At 39.6% G+C, this 20,195-nt stretch overlaps 1 protein-coding gene across 5 annotated transcripts in view; it reads left to right on the top strand.

Annotated features, from left to right (window-relative positions):
• Positions 1–20,195, top strand: part of LOC143018454 (carbohydrate sulfotransferase 11-like) — a 93,685-nt gene that overhangs the window by 20,651 nt on the left and 52,839 nt on the right. The window contains exon 1 of one of the 5 annotated variants that reach the window (XM_076173814.1): positions 6,254–6,334. The exons of the other annotated variants lie outside the window; for them this stretch is intronic. The gene's annotated coding sequence lies outside the window, so the exon portion shown is untranslated. Of the gene's footprint in view, positions 1–6,253; positions 6,335–20,195 lie in introns of those variants that run through there. 5 annotated transcript variants of the gene reach the window in all.

The raw sequence follows: 20,195 nt of genomic DNA, 5'->3' as shown, positions 1-20,195 counted from the left end.
TATTATTGTTATTATTATTATTATTATTATTATTATTATTATTATTATTATTATTGTTATTATTATCATTATTATTATTTAGTTTTTATTTTCACTACAGCTATCATGACATTTATAATTTTCATTATTAGTGTTGTTAATACTATTTTGTTTTTATTTTCATTATAGTTACGATTATATTATCTTGTTATATTATTATTATTATCATTATTATTATTATTATTATTATTATTATTATTATTATTATAATTTAGTTTTTATTTTCATTACAGCTATCATTACATTTATAATTTTCATTATCATTATTGTTAATACTATTTTGTTTTTATTTTCATTACAGTTATTATTATATTATATAATTATTTTTATTATTATTATTATATTATTATTATTATTATTATTATAATTATTATTATCATCATTATTATTATTATTATTATTATCATTATTATTATTATTATTATTATTATTATTATTATTATTATTATTATTATTATTATTATTATTATTATTATTATTATTATTATTATTATTATTATTATTATTATTATCACTCCTTCCACCTCTGCCTTCCACACTTCTTTTACTAATCTTTCTTCACTCATTCTTTCCATGTGTCCAAACCGTCCTAACATTCTTTCCTCAACCCTATCTCCCAGTTCCCTTTCCATCCCTGTTCTCCTCCTCACCTCCTCATTTCTCACTCTATCCAGCCTACTAACCCCTATCATACTTCTCAGACATTTCATCTCAAACACATTCGAACTCCTCTCTTCCTCTCTCATGTTCCACGTTTCTGCCCCATACAATGTTCTTGGCACAATCGCTCCCTCATATGACCTCCTCTTAGCACCCATTCCTAGATGTCTCTTTCTCATTACACTTTTCAATCCACCAAGGCATTTATTCGCTTCTCTCAATCTACATTCTACCTCCACCCCCACTCCTCCCTTTCCTGCCCCATTCGCACCCAAGTATCTAAAATTATCCACCTCCTCCAGTCTTTCACCCTTAAATGCTCACTTCCAGCCTGCTGTCACTCTCTCCCCTTGTACATTATTACTATTGTTATTATTGTTATTGTTGCTGTTATTAATATTCGATGTTTTATTTCACTTTTTATTTTCTATGTGGACCACACCGCTGCATGTAGTAACATGGGTTGGATGAATTTCTTTATCATTTCTGCATTCTCCCACTGTCTTTATAGAAAATTATTCTTACATTTGGCATCACCTATTATGTCTCACAAAATGTTTTAATATACTTATTGGATAATAAATCCTCCCAGATTTCCTCCAGGTCCACATTCTCATTCACTCTTTTTAATGTTCCAGTTTCCAATTAAATATTCATTGATGTCCTCTTTCTATTATAGCCCATTCCCAGCAGTTTACATTTTTTAATTCAAATAAATTTCCTATATTCAATTACAGTTGAAATTTTTGTTTAATTCTTTTGTGTAACAAATTCCAATGCACTTCACATATTATCTTCATAATCTTTGTATCGTCTGCATACAGTAAATATTGGAACCTTTCGTTCCTCACATCATGTCACATCGTCAGTCAAGAACATTACGGGTGTTTGTGTGAGATTCAACGTCGTTTTGTATCACTTGCTTGACTCGTGATCGACAACTGCTTGATTTTAATTTATTATTAGTTATCTGTCAATTTATTATTATTTACTATTTACCTGTTTGTTTATTATTTAACTATATGCATTTATTCATTTTATTTATCATTATTTATATCATTATATATCTATCATTATTATATTTTTCCGCATCCGACCTAGTTATGGACCAAAAGGTCTCCTGTCGCCATGCTCCGCTTTTGTAATCCTTTGTAAATGTTAAACTCCCTGAAAAGAGCTTGGAGGTTTTCTGTATTTAAATATGTAGAGCGATCTGTGGGTAGCGTTTAACCTTACACGCAGCATACACGCGTCATTCCCTCTACAAAATTATGCAAGGAGAAAGTCAAAGAGAGAGAGAGAGAGAGAGAGAGAGAGAGAGAGAGAGAGAGAGAGAGAGAGAGAGAGAGAGAGAATTGTGCAAAGAAGAGAGAGAAGCCCTTTGCGCACAAGTATGATTCACCATGGTCTTGGATCACGTGTTGGACTCGTGATCGACAGCTCTTTCCCTCCCGGAAGAGAGCTCAATACTCATATATGACCAGTCTATGAGTAATGCTGTGACCTTACACTCAGAACTCCTTGCCCATGAGAGTTGGAGTAACAACTCGCAGCGCAGCAATACTGAAATTATTTCAGACTTGGGCGGGATTCGACCCCGGGTCTCGTTAGTGGCAGCCGGGAACTCTACCAACCGCGTCATTGTGCACGCTGTACTAGTATAGGAATTTATCCGTATATAAAAAAAAGATAATAACTTTGGTTGCTGTATTTAGGGAGATGATGATTGAAGTACTGCATATTTCACTTCCATTAGCGCGAGGAAATCGGTGCAGCCAATTCATTTTTAGGTGATTAATCGATCTATTCTGAAATACTTTTAAGTCCCCCCGTGTTATTAGCAGTGGAACTTCATTATTGTATGATTGTGATCATGTAGGACACATTGCAATGGACTGATTGACTGGTGCGTGCAACTGAGCAAGCGAAAGCGAATGCAGTTCATGGATTCCATTATTTACATAAAATAAATTTGATTCCCAGTAGTGACTGTCGGCACAACGGTATATGTTCATGTGTGTTTATTTATTTATTTGTTTATCTATCTATTCATTATTTATTTGTTTATCTATCTATTCATTTGTTTGTTCATTTCATTTTTCGCTTATCAGAAAACCTTTTATCGCTATCGTCACAAAGGTATATGTTCATGTGTCTGTTTATTTATTTGTTCATTTCACTTTTCGCTTATCATAAAACCTTTTATCAATTACAATGTACTCCCTCTAAATCCTCCTATGTTTTTCGATTTCTGTATTAAATTTTCGTGATGTATCATGCCTTAGGCGTTTCCCAAATCCAGTTACACACAATCCACCCAACCTTCTCACAGATGCAGCACACCAGCCACTCTCAGATAAAGCATAATAGGTTGATTATAATTTTTCCTTTTCTGAATCCAGTTGATTGTCAACCAAGATGCCATCTCTGTCAAGTAAGTTACTCATCAGTATTGAACAATTTGTTCACATTCTGACTATTGTGTAGGACAAGGGAATCGATATATAGTTCCACTGGTCCTCCCTATTTCCTCCATTGGATATTGGTACAACATTGACAGATTTCCGGTCCATTGTCACTTTCCCTTCTTCCACAGAACTTGCGAGACAAGGCAAGAACCGGTTTACCAGCAGAGTGGTTAGCAAATGGAATAGACTTGCTAACCAGGTTGTAAGCACTGAAACAATTGGTTGTTTTAAGACAAAATGAGATAATTTTATGGATAGGGATGAAAGGTGGAAACAGACATGGAATTGCCTAATGGTCTCCATTCTTATGTTCTTATGCATTTAGAATTGAAATCGATAACCCATATGCCCACGAGGGTTTTGTTACTTCCAGGTCCTCGAGAAGTTCAATCATCGCTTCTACTTCAACATTCGTGCCGTTTAAGACGTCTTCCGTTTCTTCACCCTTTTCTCCCTCAAAATCCTCCTCCTTGTTGAATACTGATTGGGAATTTGTATCCATTTGTCAGCTTGCTTTCTTGCTTTTTTTATATACGACACCTTCATCTTTCAATATTAATGTTTCTTCTTTGGTCCTTCCATTTACCATTCACAAATTTGCAAGACAAAGTAGGTTTATACTTACGCTTATCAATTACACTTTTTTCAAAGGACTTTTCTTAGTCTCTTCAAGATAAAATTCCAATGCAGTGCACTACCTCCACGCATTTTTCCCCCTTCCTACCCCTCCACGAGAATTTGGTGGTTCCCAATTTATGGCCCAGTAGTAGTAGTAGTAAAAATTCGGGAGTGAAGCTCCCACGGGCTTTGGTGTGAGCCCGTTTGGAGGGTGTTTTGTGCATATGAGTGTGTGTGGGCCCAACCACACACACCCATACATTCACAGGATGTGCATGCGCATGTAATGTGCGCATGCACATCCCGGTGAATGCATCCTACATGATGGTATGTGACCAGTCATTGGCGGACTTAGCCTACATGGCGTCTTGGGCGAATCTCTCCTTCGGCGCCCCACCCCTTCCACAATGCACATAAAATGCTTGGCATCTCCCCCTCCACAATGTAAATTAAGAAGCTTAAAACGACCAAAACTTTCACAGAATAACATTTTCCAAGGTGGAAAATCTTTCCTGAATGGCTGACATTGCAGCATCAAGGACTGCAATGCCGCCCTCTCCCAAGTGCCGCCCTGGGCGACCGCCCATACCGCCCATAGGAAGAACCGCCACTGGGACCAGTCACACCAAGCTTACAAGTTTCCGATCACCGGCGACCAGGATGATTTGTGTTGTTTCTCTGTTTATGAAAATAATTCAAGACAATGCTGCAATTGGAATGAATCTCCCTCTTCGTCATGAAATAGATGAAGATGAAATAGCCCCGTGGCGCTAACCATGAGTGAGAGAAACAAAAGTGCCACCGTCGAAGGTGGTCGGAAACAGGTCTTAAGCTTGGTGTGACTGGGGGGTTTAGGGGCCGCCCCCCCCTCCCCCAGCGAGGTATGAAAGGGATCGTGAAGTCGTCTACTGAAAACAGTTGTTTGATATGAATAATCAAATTCAAAGAACAAGTATCTGCTGTTATATACGTGCAAAGTATAATTCTGTCAGTCACCCCAACCCGTTTTCTATATTATACTATATTATATATGATATATATATATGAATTCATATGAATACAAAATAGGTGTGAACGTCGTGTAAGATAGTTTGGGGGCCACTTCCCTATATATGAAACCAGTCACAACATTTTTCGAATACGCAGCACGTAATATCATAATCTTATATACTAATAATAACCTGAACGACTATAATCCAAACCATGAAACCCTGTAGATAAAAAAAAAAAAAAAAAAAAACCCAGCTCCTCAGTGGACTCTACACTTTCGTTAGGTAAAAGGATTTCTATTTGGTGCCAAAAAATGGCCTGACGTTACTTACAACTAAGGGCCCAGTCACGTCAAGCTTACGAACAGGTAGTCTGTGGAAGTCGTTGGTAGTCGGTAATAAGACAGATAAATAAATAGATCGATAGATAGATATATTACAACAGTCACTAAATAGTCCCCAGTGCATAGATTTTCATCTTATCAACCACACTAACTTTTTCCATTTCAATTCGTAAGCTTGGTGTGACTGGGGGGTTAACGTCTAACTCGTCATTTGGAGTGAGAAGTTCAAGAACCCTTGGAAGAAAGATGACCACAAATATCTCAGAGGTGAGGAAGGTCGAAAATAGCGGGCAAATACATTCCCGCGTCGACTTTAGTGCCACGCAGACGAACAGGAAAAGGCGCTAGGCCACTTGATACGAGGGTAAACAAACAGTCGTTTTCTTTTAGGTTCTCCAGAAGTCGGAAGTCTCCAATATTCGGAATGTTCCGAATGATCCGCTATTTCCTCTTGTAGTTTCTATGTACGTGACCAGTTGTGTACAATCACAACGAATAGATAAGCATGAGAATGAATAGATAAATGAATATATAAATAACAATGAATGCATGCTTGCACTAAAATAAACGTAAATGCATCAAAGAAAATGAAAACATAATGCACAAATACATAAAATAGAATAATACGTGCGTGAATCCATAAAACATAGATTTACAAGGAAATAGGCAAGTCAATGGGTAGACGAAGAGAAAGTAAGTATAAGTACATAAATACCAATTAGTTTTACAGTGTGAGAACGAGACTCGATGATACCACACTTAGAAAGAAATAATGATAAACAATAAAAAATCCCATTTCGGCATTGAATACTTTCTCATGTTCATGACCACTCTGCTCAGGTCAAGCGCACTGCGAAATACATACACAACACGGTCGAACCTTTTATTGCCTCATACGGCCCCCCTCCCCCATCCGGTCTCACCATCAACTGACGAATATCCTTGTAGTAAGGACTTCAAGTACACTGTGAGTGCAGTGAGTGCATACATATTTTCATAGAAATAAGATAAATGGGTAGTATCAGATATAGATAGGAAAAATACTGCTGACATGTGCATAATTATCTATTGTGGGTGGATTGTGGGATACAGACGACAAGGATTGCTGCCGACTGGTCGGGAACTCTCCGTCACTCTCGGCGAACCTAGTCAGTTTGTGTTTATACACCGAGACGGGTGGACGGGATTCTCCTCGTCGCCTCAACACAGCTGCGTTGTGAGTTCTCGTATCTTGTTTTGATGTTTATTTTTTTATGTCGGTCGTGTCTGTCTTTGTAGAAGTGAGAGGGGTATGTGTCAGCATGTTGTAGACTTTTGTACGGGACATGTATGAGAATTAGGACTGCGCAAAGGCAACTTTCTCAGGATACGCGACGTACTTAAACAGCGCTCAGATAGATCCTGGGGTCCAGGAGTGGCAACTGAGCTATGCGAGAGGAATATTCTAACGTGCAGCAGCGTTGTTTAACTGTCGTTCATTATGCAGTACACCCATATCAGTGCAGGTGAAAGCCCTCAGTGACACCTTAGAAATGTGCAGCAGCTTTCGCAGTTACCTGAAAGACCACCAGGTGACCAAAACGGAATGTCGTAGTTAAAAAAGTTATTGAAAGTTGACGTCTCTTGTGTACGAATCCTCTCACTTTCACATTGGCCAGCGACAGGCAAACAACGCGGCCGTGGGGTACCATTCAGATCCTAGATAACTTTTACCAAATTTCATAACCCATTGGAAAACAAACAAACAAACAAACACGAAACAATCGTGATAAAGGCTGAGGCTGCTGACAGTAGCTTAAATATGTTGGCATTCTTTCAAATCTAGTCATCTGTGTAATTAATTATGAATGGAGTCCCACATAGTAGGGCTGGTATAGTGATCGGAGTATCCTAATGACGGCATCTCACAAGAAGCCTAGGAGAATGTGTTTACAATATAAAACTGAGTGTGCGCGTGTGTATGTGTGTGCGTGCGTATATTTGTGTATGTTTATGTGTGCGCGCGTGCGTGTGTGTGTGTGTGGACTCTTCAGGTTACCTAACCTTGCAACAAATTCTTGTATAGTTCCAACTTGGTCTGTATTTGTGTGTGTGTGTGTGTGTTTACCAAAATTATAACAGAAAAGGAACAACGTTCATACTCTCCAATTTATCGTAACTAGTTTTCAAATCCATGCATAATACTAACTTGGTATGTGTGTGTGTGTGTGTGTGTGTGTGTGAAGCACTATCTGTTGTGTTTGTGTGGGTACTGGACCATATGCTAATCACACACGCAGGCCATGGGAAGTGCAGTTACCAAGACTTTAGTATAGCGTTAGTTGTTGAACGACAAACTTCAACACAGTTCTAAATCGTACATTGATGACAGTGATTGATGTCGTTTGTGACAATATAACGAAACATTTCAAGATAATCAGTGGTATTTGACACGGGTGCCTGTAAGGATTTCCTTGCCACATCTCGAGAGACGATTTTATTTTGTTGTGCCAAATGCCCTCGTCCATTTGAGGGATAGTTGTGAATTTGACTAGACATGTCGCGGTTACAGTAGTCTGGAATGTGTTTAGAAAACATTGAAATAGTATATATCACATAACTCCGTTATGATGACCAAATATATGGTAGTAGTAACATTTTTATGTTATTAGTGTTATCATCACCATTATTATCATTATTATTATTATTATTATTATTATTATTATTGTTGTTGTTGTTGCTAGGCATTAGCTGGTATGGGGGGCACGCTGCATTGCATGATGGGAATAGTTGAACCTGCAGTATTACAGAGAATACATTGAGACTAACGATGTGTGCGTGTGTTTGTTAAGGTCTTCATTTGTATTTGCTGGGGATGACCTTAGCGCTACCAGGCGTCAGGCAGGATGGAAGTACAAATAACATTGAACACGGAAGCGGTTAATTAAGAAAGACTACATCGTCGGTACTAAGCGAATGTTTTCAAACTTTGCGATAACCACAGTGAAAGGGGACCCCAGTATCACGCAAACACATTTTTCATTACTTTATATTTTACATTTAAAAATGTATATATTTTTCTTTGAAATTGTTACGTTAAGTTAGCTTAGGAATTGTTGGACAAGGTCGAATGTCGTGTTAGGTATCCGTGCTTGCGTGATTTTAGAATTTTACCACGGAAAGCGCCCACGCTCCCATTTTTTCCCCCCAAGTTGACCCGTGATTTGTGGTGTACTGGACACCAAAGGCAAACAAGATCAGGAATCTTAAAGATCGGTGGTTCGCTTACGAGGTCATCAGGTTTTAAGTGGACCTCATTAGAACTAAAGTAGGTTTTATAGTGAAACCAAGATAGGTTATTTTTTAGGGGATACTTATTGATGGTGACGAATGGTCACAACCTGATATTAGTAACGTAGAACAGTTACATCTGCCGGGTTGTATTAATTATTTCGTGTAATGTAATGCCAGGTTATTACAAAATGACACTCTTTTAGAAACGGTAATGACAGTAACGTGGATTAAAAATATTTATCTAGCTAGTATGTCAGGTCTTACACGATATGGATTCTGTATCGAGCTCTTAGGCTCCTTTCACACGTATCGACTTTTCGCCGTGCGCCGTCCACGACACGACGTCGTGTTCTCAAGTAACCATGGTTGTTTTGGATGCTTTCACACGTGGTCTTGACGTGTGAAAACGTCCATAGAAACATATGGTTACTTGACAGTACGGCGTCATGTGGACGGCGCACGGCGAAAAGTCGATACGTGTGGAAGGTAAAGTCCTCTCCGTCCTCTCTCTTGCCGAAGAAGCCGTCGATGCAGGATTGGACTTAAATCCTGGAGTTTATGCCAACAGTGAGGTAGCAACCGAGACTGATTGTAATCGCTCTCGAACTTTCTCACTAATTAAGAACTTCATTCCTCCAGTGAACAGTCACAAGTTCTCTGGTTGCGTGAGTGTGTAGGTAAATGTGGTCCCTGGAAGTATTTATTCGCAGTCTTGGCAACAGGTGGTGTAGGCACCGTGGTCAGCTTGTGGTGGGAACAGAGCTGTGGTGGTTGGCAGCATCCTGCACGACTGTGACCAGACCCTCCCCTTCCGACGACGGAAGGGGGGCAGAAAAATCGCCCTAAACATAGCCAGAAAAATCGCCCTAAACATAGCTTCTCTAAACCCAACAACCTGGCTCACTAACCACCCCCTAGCAAGGTTGGAGTTGTGAAGCGTGATTAGTGATAATAAGCAAGCAACAAAGGAAAGGGCAAAAGTCTCCCCCAAAACCAAGGTCCCCGTGTTGCACTCGCGCACCAAAATACTTTCCCCCATGGGCGGAACGAAAAGCTCTCCTCTCCTGCACACGAACTCGAGAACGATAAACGGTTGCAACACCTGGTTTACTGCCCATCTTCATCCCAGAGGAACCGTAGGTTGCGAGAGAAGGTGCGCCAAGACAAGTGCATGGTCCTCAGGTTCCCCTTGTGCAGAGTGCCTCTCGGGTAGCTCAGGTGTCACATCGGAAATTACTGGCCAGCCGGCCAGACAATCGTCATCATCGACAGCCCCAAACATAACCAATAACGACGGACCTGAACCCGAAAAGTGACTTTGCATTTTCGATTTTATCCAAGCCCCACCAGCCAACAATATAACCCACACTGAGACGAAGTTAGTGGACCCTAATTTATACAACTCGAGATTCTTGGCCATAGAATAACAACGATTCGATAAAGGAATGGCCCATGAAAGAATATGATTAATTTGAACTATAGAACTAGAATCAAGAACTCGATGATAAAGACAGAGATATAGCAACCCTACCACACATCCTAATCCAAACAGCACCGCATAAATCTTATAATACCTGTGTAGTGAACACCCCACCGCTATGATACCACATGGGAACATTATTGGAAAGATAGAAGGTTATAAGAGTATATCGAATTAAGGAAACTGTGCACGGTATCGCGTTAATAGTGCCTTCAGTCAAGCACAACCTCCAAACTACCTAAACATAGGCTACCAAAATTATGTATAAAATCTGCTCCCACTGTCACCAATTCCCACTTCTTGCACGTCTTACAAGCCTTGATTGCCCCTTTCCCGTGCAAATTGAAATGATAATAATAACAACAATGACAGCAAGTAGATAACCCATCGATCCACATAACACTGGCTTCTCTGACAAACCACTAACATAAACACTCATGCCGATCCTGAAAACCTCACAAGCTAGATCACAACACAGTGTCTTGGTGGAATTCAGATTCCACCTGTCTGTGAAGCGAAGAAGATGACCTTGAACAGGTTTCGAAAACATTCAAGGAAAACTTCATGCTATTAAAAAAGACAAGATCACAAGCCCGACAAACAGTGTGCCATACTCCATGGCTAAAACACGAAAAAGGTCGAAACTACTTCAAGCCCCCCTCATGTTTTCGAATCAGCCGTGGGACTTGCATAACTTTTACTTCCTAGAAATTCGGGGGTGGGAGTATTCATTCCTTCATATCCCAATTACTAATCAATAGACCATTTGAGTGAGCACAAGAACAACTGTATAAGCCCGCTCTCACCATAGCAATTGATTACATAAAGTACAAACTAACCATATTCCCCGTCTAAGTCCGCTTGCTTATACCAACAGTTTTCTTTGTAGGCGATGCTGCAAGGATAACCAATGCTAGTAGGAAACACCACCCTCCCCGTGCTAGGTCATATCCGATTTGACAAATACTTGCATAATGTTCATCCATATGTTAAGAAAATAGCAGACCTGCTATCCAGACTGGGAATAATCGACAAATTCTTCCCATAAAAGCGCCCACCAGATAGAGAGAACTTATGTCATCCGACTAGAATTTCTCTCATCTATCTATTCAATTAAGGTCGATATATACATCAATGGCTCCCCTTCAAGCCACGGAGTGTGTTACACAGCAGTTGTCAGCTGAAACCAGATCTGGATCCCTCTAACAACTCAAACTTCATCACTGAACTCCTCGTCACCCTTACCGCTCTCCATATTATCGCTTTGCATCTTATCATACCAGATGCGCAAAGTGCCCTACAAGAAGTGCCCACTCTCAAGTCTCGCCACCCACTGGTCCACAAAATAAGTTTGTAGGTCATTCAAATCTCCTCTCGCTTCAATTCTGTACCCTGATCGGTGCCATCACATGGTGGCATTCCCGACAACGAATGAACCGACAAAGCGAGTCGAAAGGCGGCGGCGAGGACCTTTCAACTCCACTCCACTACCATTGATAGACTAACCCAGTCCTCCGAGGAACACTGCTAAGAGGGGGTTAACACAGTCTAACGGTTCGACAGACACGTGTTTAAGGTGATGTGTGAACGGGGTATTTGGGGTTTAACCAACATGTTCGACAACCAAATACCCCGTTCACACAGCACCTTAAACACGTGTCTGTCGAACCGCGTTCGACGAACCGTTAGACCGGGCCTCTAAAACATATGGCAAAGAAACTGGAAACAACACCTAACAAACCGACTAAAGCAATCAAACCCCTTGTATTATACCCGTGGATGCCCTCGCATCAACATAACCAATGTTTTGAAAATCTGTACAAGAAGTGGACATTTCCGTCTCTCACATAGCCACCTCATGACAGGAAACCACACACACACACACACACACACACACACACACACACACACACACACACACACACACACACACACACACACACACACACACCAACCAACCAATACAAGTATCCTTTCACCTTACCACACACATCAGTAAGGGAGTTTGCACACCTCGCAAAACCAATCACCACTGTCCTCCAACCCCCAAGAAACAATGACAGCACAGCAATTCCAGGGTGACATAAAAAAAAGTCTCTACACGACTTCCTATAGGAAAAATACGTCACTGTTCGTAGGCAAACTTTGTCCAGTCGAGGGCCGATGGCAGATCGAAAACGGGAGAACTCCAACGCATTGAATAGCTTTATCGAATCGTAGCAGGCGCGACCACACAGTAAATACGGCAGATGTGTTATATTCAGTTGAATAAAATCGCGTGGCGGCGTCTAGAATGAACGACGAAAGTCATTAGACGTGGCGAAAAGATGAAGATGAAGAAAGAGATGAAGATATTTAACCCCTTCTCGTTGGGCGCATGTGACAGCTAGAATAAACGACGAAAGTTAAAATGTTAATCAAAATAAGATCGAGAGAAGTATTAGAGTTACAGGTAAAAAGAAAAAGATAACAGATTTGAAGATAGGGAGCCTTCCGTCCACGACAGTTTATTTATATACACGATAGTAGGACTATTTGGTAATACGGAACAGATTAACTGAAGATGAACCTGTAAACAAATTAACAACGGCAGCATAAAAACGCTAGTTTTGAAAATCGTGATTGCCAAGATTTAAGCTTGCAGTTGAGTAGACATTATCTTATTTGTCTATTGGTTAAGATAGTTGACATGAAGGCTATTGAGGTAAATCTCGTAAAGATAAGAAATATTGTGTAATCCTCTCATATCACTTTCTCTTTGTCGCAACTTGTATATTACCATAATGTTATTCCTTGTGGAATTTCAGAAATAGGAAAACCTTTTATTGGTTGTGTGAGTATTTATAAAGCGTCGTTTATACGACGTCGTTTAATTCGCTTTTGACAAGCCTATTAATTCGCGGCGTCTTTTATTCGCTAGCGACTAGAATAATGAATTCACAGCGTCTGTTTAACACTGCGATAAAGTCATGGTTGCATTTTTACAACAAAAAACATGCTTCAACTTGTTCATACTTGTATCCTAAGTGAGAGTGGGTAGTGTTCATCTGATATTTGTGATAATTAGACGCAGTAAAATTTTCTCTCTTGAGATGCTTTGATTCTAGTGCAGTGACTTCTAAAGTTGGGTGACATTTTCATTCACTATGTCTTCGTGGAAAAACAAGTATCATAAACTGTTGATATTATGCTGAAATTTGAATCATGCTCTTATATAACAGTAATACCCAAATGATTATACATTTACTTTAAAGTTTCCGAGTATCTCATATCATATCTAGAAAATCAAGAAAGATAAAAGTTGCAAAAGCGCAACTATGGTCACCCCAGCCTAAAAACATTTTGCGTTTTTGCAGTGGTGGGAATTATATATAAATGGTCATTTCTGTTTATGTCTCTGTATGTATATATTTATGTATGTAGGTAAATATGTTTGTATGTATGTAAGCATGTATGAATGTATGCATACATACAGTAGCGGCCAAAATATAAGGGTAAGTGAAAGCATATGTATTCAAATGCATATATTGAAATTAATACCCTACACAAGAACTTCATATTTTGTATACAATTAGATATACATTATATCTATAATTCTTGGAAATTGAAACTTATGCAACTGATACAAAGAAAGTAATTAATACAGAAAAGAATGTGTAATTTCTTGCGGTCAAAAGTTAAGGGTATCTTAGAAAAAAGGATTTTCTATGCTTTACAAGACTGTCAAATCAGAACCGCAACATAAAATTAGCGTTTAAAATATTGGAACCTCAAACTTGTAAACATGGCTGCTGATAAACGACGTCCGGTGTCTTCTCAAGATAAACAGAGGATTGTTGATCTTCACAAAGATGGACATTCAAATGGAGTCATAGCAGAGAGGATAGGAAGGTCTGTGAGTGTGGTGCAACGTATTGTAGCTCAATATAAATCAACAGGATTAATAATTTCACCACCTAAAAGTGGTAGACCACGCAAAACCTCGGTTAAGCAGGACCGTCTTATGGTAAGGTTGTCACGGAAGGATAGATTCAAGAGCGCTGCAGAGATATCCCGTGAGTTAAATGCATCTTATGACTGCGATGTGTCACGTAAAACAGTGTCTCGGAGATTAGTAAGTGCTGGTTTGAATGCCTGAGTCCCTGCATCCAAACCATTGATATCCAAGAAGAACCAAAAAGCCCGCCTGAAGTTTTGTATTGAACATGTCTGGGCGGAAGATCAGTGGTCAAGCGTTTACTTCAGTGATGAATCTAAGTTTAATTTACTTGGTTCAGATGGCAGGAATTATGTCCGACGAACGACTGGCGAAAGATTGTCCGTTAAATGTGTGAAGAAAACTGTGAACCACGGCGGAGGAAGTGTGATGGTGTGGTACTGCTGCTGGTACTGGCCCTCTTGTTCGCTTGCATGGGAAGATCAACGGAGAGGTGTATAAACAGATTCTTCGACAGAATGCCCTTCCATATTTGAGATCTTCAAGGGTTCAATGTCCCATATTCATGCAAGATAATGCTCCTTGCCACACTTACAAGAAGGTCAAATCATTCTTTACTGAAGAAGAACTTTAAGTGATGGACTGGCCTGCTCAAAGCCCGGATTTAAATCCAATAGAGAATGTTTGGAAAATAATTGGTGAACGGGCTCAGCGAAAAAAAAAAAAAAAAAATCAAGATGAACTCTGGAAGTTCTTGGAATTTGAATGGAGCACTGTTACTCCATCATTTTGTGGGAAATTGATCAATTCATGTAGCAACAGGTGTCAGGAGGTGATTGACAATAAAGGATTGTTCACCAAATATTAATGTTATTGCTATTTATCTTTTAAAATAAGTTGACTTTCATTATTTTCTAAGCTACTCTTAACTTTTGACCGCAAGAAATTACACACTCTTTTCTTTAGTAATTACTAACTTTCTTTGTATGAGTTGCATAAGCTTCAAATTTTCAAGTAATATAGATATAATGTATATCTAATTGTATACAAAATATGAAGTTCTTGTGTAGGGTATTGATTTCAATATATGCATTTGAATACATATGCTTTCACTTACCCTTATATTTTGGCCGCCACTGTATATGTAGGTATATATACGTGATGAGAACAGGCGTTTATATTGTATTTGTGGAATCCTTTTAATTCTAATTCTCACTCTTGCTCTTTTTTAACTGTCTATTTATCTATTTGGAATTAACTCTCCTACTGGGATTCGAACCCTCGCCTGAGCGGCTTCTTTCGTAGAAGGCGAAGACCGTACCGTCACGTCACCACGACCCTTCAAAACAGAACGAATTAGTTCTGTTTTGAAGGATCGTGGTGACGTGACAGTGCGGTCTTCGCCTTCTACAAAGCAATCCCGGTCAGGCGAGGGTTCGAATCCCAGTAGGAGAGTTTATTTCCAAATGTCAAAATGACACAATTATCTATCTATATATCTGTATCTTTGTCTGTATTCTTTTTTCTAAGTCTGTTTCTCTGCCTTCCTATTTTTCCTTGTGTGAGTGAATGTATTATTCTAATGCAAAATGGGATATATCAGTGTGATGTGCTCCTTGGTTTTGAATATATATAGGTAGGAGGTAGCTGTAGCCAAGATAGTTGGATCAAGACCACGAGCAAACGTATCTTATATCACAACATTGCTGGTGGTGAATGAGGCTAATATTTCCTAAATATGCGACTTTTATTTGTTATATTATTAACTTTCAAATTAGATAGTGGAATGCCTGTGTGGGTGTGCGGGTGTGGGAGGCTGCACTTAATTAAGTGATACTGACCTCTGATATGCGAGGAAGCTTCAAAGTTCACGACATACGAACTTGAGTCTTGAATAGACTATTTAACGTTAAACTGAATAACTTGAATTTCCGGATAGGACTGAATTTGACTTTGTGGTAACTTTTCAGAAGTATCATAGAAGACTGAAATTTACTTTGTGCAGGCCAGGAGGAAACCTCTGGATGATAAAGGCTCCTCCTACAACTAATTATGATTGGTTAAGAATCTGTATAGTACAAATGGCCAATGGGAACACATGCCTTTTCGTAAACATCCCTGCCTTCCTCAGACAGGGCTCGGTGCATTCGGGGTCAGAGGTCACGAGTCCATTACGGAAAGGCGACCTCACAAGACAGAAATGGTGTTTATGGCTTGATAAGGTGCCCAGCGCGCGATGCGATGACGAAAACTAGTATCGACTGGTATCACTGTCTAGTATCAACCAGTGGTGATGTTGCCGTCGTCAAACCAATCACCACAAGTGTGTAATGATCTGTAATTTGCTCCTGTGGAATGCACGCATGTGTAACATTTTGTGCAGTTGATTAAACCCTGTTTTATGGAGAAAGCAAGAAATGGGAGACTGGATTTTTTTCTCCTTTCTTTTAGGGATCTGAATGCGTATGAAATTGACGAATTACTGCTAACTCTGCTATCAGATGAAGAACAAGAGGGTTTGAATGACGAAATTATTGCAAAGAAGGAGAGGCCTGTTACTGTATATATTACACCTGAATATGGAGCGGTTACAGATGAAAACTCAGGAGATGAGGAGAATGTTTAGATTAGTAATCTACCTGGGACAATTACTCGCCGAGGCTATGATGAATAATATTATCTTGGATGAGCCTAATGGAAATGGAAATCTCCAAATGCAACCTAGTACTTCTAGAGAACCTTATTCAAGGAACAGGGTAATACAGTAGAGCTCACATTCCTCAAGTAAATCATCCACAAAGTCTGAGAAACTTAAGAAGATCAGAGAATGGAAAGCGGAAGACATTCCGGCTCAAGATACGCCTTCTCATTACCCGTACAGACCATCAGTCACCAGGGCCCCGACATGGGTAAGTGCCCCCCCCCCCACACACACACCACCACTACCACCACCTTCCACATCTGATGGTCACTAGCACGATTCACATGTAACATTCATCCACAAAACAACGTTTATGTACACATCATTCATACACGCAACTTTTGATAAATAAATCATGCATTTAAAGTACATTAGGGGGAATTTGCTTTACCTTTTCACCAAAAGTGCCCTGTGTCAACAGAACGAATGGCAAATGTAATGAAGCTACAGCATAATAACCACATTATATTTCAGTAATGATGAACAAAGATTTTTAATACTTGTAACAATGTACATAAATTAAATTATAAATGAAACGTTGTTTGTGCGAGATGCACTCTGGGGAAATGAAAAAAGGTCAGATTCCACCAGGTAAAATGGCAATAGCGTTGTTGACCCCCCCACCTCACCTCTCAACCGCTCTCTCCTCTGCAGTCATAACCGACGTGGCATTTCAAACCGGCGATGTTGAGCTGCATAGAAGAGAGGCCTAACGCCGCTTTCGCATGAGCGTTTCCGTACGCGCGTTCGGGTGCGCCACGTTTTAACTTTCAATGAAGTTCAATGGTATCTTTCACACGACGCGTTTTGCGGTCCTATTGAACTCCATTGAAAGTTAAAACACGGCGCACCCGAACGCGCGTACGGAGACGCTCGTGTGAAAGTGGCCTAAAGGCCTTACGGACGTATTTCATATATTTAAATCTTGGTCCAGGTAGAGATGCCAAAAAAAAAAAAAAATGGATATTTTTGTTTTTTATATTGTTTTAAAATAACTCAGCAAGGAAAAGAACCATATTACAAAGATTTTTCTATGTTAGAATATCAAATAAATCAGTATACCCCGCACTTAAGGTTTTCTATGCAGTTAGGGCACTTCCATTTTCTGTGGTTTCATGTTTTGATGTGTTTTATTTATTTTACAATATACAGTTGCCCCACTTAGTTTTGGCACAGTTTTAAAAATGTTTCGGACAAGAATAGCAACTCGCCCAGTAGTGATGTCAGAGCTCACAGAACTTTAAAATTCGTTAGTGGTCCACCTTAACAACTTTGGCCACCTACCAGATTGGGAAAGAACAGAGGTGCTACATAAAGGTCTAACGAAACAGAGAAGAAAAGTAATCGAGGCAGCCTATATCAATTTACATCCATGTAGCAACCGACGTGATGGATTTGTCAAATTGGCGAGAGTAACGGCCAGCTTGGTTCTTCGTGATGCCGAGCGGAGGTGCATGAGGAGCGAAGACGAACGGGGAGGAACAGGGTAAGCTGGGAGTATATAAGCTGTCAATGATTTGTTTGTGTACACAAAGGATTACAAAGGCGGAGCATGCCGACAGGAGACCTTTTGATCCATATCTAGGTCGGATGCAAAAAAACAAACAAAAAAAACCCAATAATAAATAAAAACTATAATAATGTAAATAACAAATAAAATACATAAAGAAATGCATAGGTATAGTTGAATAACAAACAAACAGGTAAATAGTAAATGATAATAAATTGACATATAACTAATAATAAATGAAAATCAGACAGACAAATTATAACAAAACAAAAACAAATAATATAACATAAATTATAATCATTACTGCATCTTACTTAGGAAGTCCTTTCAGGACGAAACGTTAGCAATAAAACTAACGGTTCCTGGTGTTTACCTCACCACCCTTCCACTCATTCTGTCTTACGCACTTCAACATAGAGTATGGTGGAGATCGTATCTGAATGTGAACTGATTCAATTCAGTGATAAATTCACCACCTTTTATTCAACGGTGCCCCCTCCCACGTTAACATATGTTAAAACTTAAATATCTTCCGTATTGTATTTATTTTTTATAATTTATTCTACCCACCGCCAGGCGATTTTAATGTGTACATAGTATGATGATAATGATGATTATATTAATAGTAGTAGTCTTGACATCAAATATATGTGCCACATACTCGACGGCATGATCATCGTCAACTCCACTGCTTCAATGTAGAAACGCAGTTTTAAGATGGCGGGTCTCATCAAAGCGTGGCGTACCGTGACCAACGCTTGTCGTGTGACGTCGTGTCGTGTCAAAGCCCGCTCCTGATTGGCCACCTGGTGGCTGGGAGAGGAAGTGCAAAATTTTCTCACAAAGATGGAATGGGAAATTTTGTTTATTTGTTTATTTAGGTATTCATGTATTTGTTCTCTATTTGTGTATTCATTAATTTATGTACCTATTTATTTGTTTTCACATAATTTTGGCTCGTTTAGTTTTTATTCATGTCTGCTTTAGTTCATGTATTTATTTACTTGTATATTTATTGAAGAGGATTTGAGCTTAGATCATTCCGGCACATTTGATGTTTAATTACCCCAGGGGTTCCCAAACTTTTCAGCTCATCGACCCCCTAGTAAAGTTTAAGATTTTCTATAGACCCCCAAATTATTAATTCACGAATTATGTCAGTTTATTATTATTATTATTATTATTATTATTATTATTATTATTATTATTATTATTATTATTATTATTATTATTATTATTATTATTATTATTATTATTATTATTATTATTATTATTATTATTATTATTATTATTATTATTATTATTGGTATTATTGCTATTGTTATTAATGCTAATAATATTAATATTATAGTTGTTATTATCCTTATTATTCTCTCAGACACCTCATCCCAAACACACTCAAACTCCTTCCCTCCTCCTCTCCCATGTTCCACGCTTCTGCCCCATACAGTGCTGTTGGCACAATCACTCCTTCATACAGTCTCCTCCCAGCATCCACTCCCAAATGTCCATTCCTTACCACACTCTTCAATCCACCAAGGCACCCACTCGCCTCTCTCAATCTACATTCCACCTCCACCCTCACTCCACCCCCTCCCGCCACACCTGCACCCAAGCAGGTGTGGTGGGGGTTGCTAGGCTGGATAGAGTGAGAAATGAGGAGGGGAGAGGGGGTGAAAGGGGATTTGGGAGATGGGGTTGATGAAGGAGTATTGGGATGGTTTGGACGCATGGAGTGAGTGAGTGAGGAAAGACTGGTGAAAGAGGTATGGAAGGCAGATGTGGAGAGAGTGAACATGAGGGGACGTCCTGGGATGGGGTGGATGGATGGGGTGAAGGGGGCTTTGGGGAAGAGGGGAGTGTCTGTTGAGGAAGGAAGGGAGAGGACGGAAGACGGAGGTGAGTGGAGAATGGTTGTGTATGGATGATGATGTGAGTGCGGGAGGAGGAGTGGGCAGGGGGGTGGGGGTGGGGTAGTGTGTGTGAGTGAATTTTGACGCAGCCCGAAGGGATTTCTCCCCGTCCTCTCCTTATATGCAAGGGGTGACGGAGAGGGGGGGTCGCCGATTAAATGAAGCGGCCTTGCTGTGGATGTGCTGTGTCTTGCGACACTGCTTCTGACCCAGGGCGGTGGGCAGGGTGCAGGGATGACCCGTCATCCAGGAGGTGCTCAGAT

This window comes from Oratosquilla oratoria, chromosome 35 (assembly GCF_046742065.1).
Source record: "Oratosquilla oratoria isolate Oo_2021 chromosome 35, ASM4674206v1, whole genome shotgun sequence".
Classification (NCBI taxonomy): domain Eukaryota; kingdom Metazoa; phylum Arthropoda; class Malacostraca; order Stomatopoda; family Squillidae; genus Oratosquilla; species Oratosquilla oratoria.
This window is presented reverse-complemented; position numbering and strand designations above follow the sequence as displayed.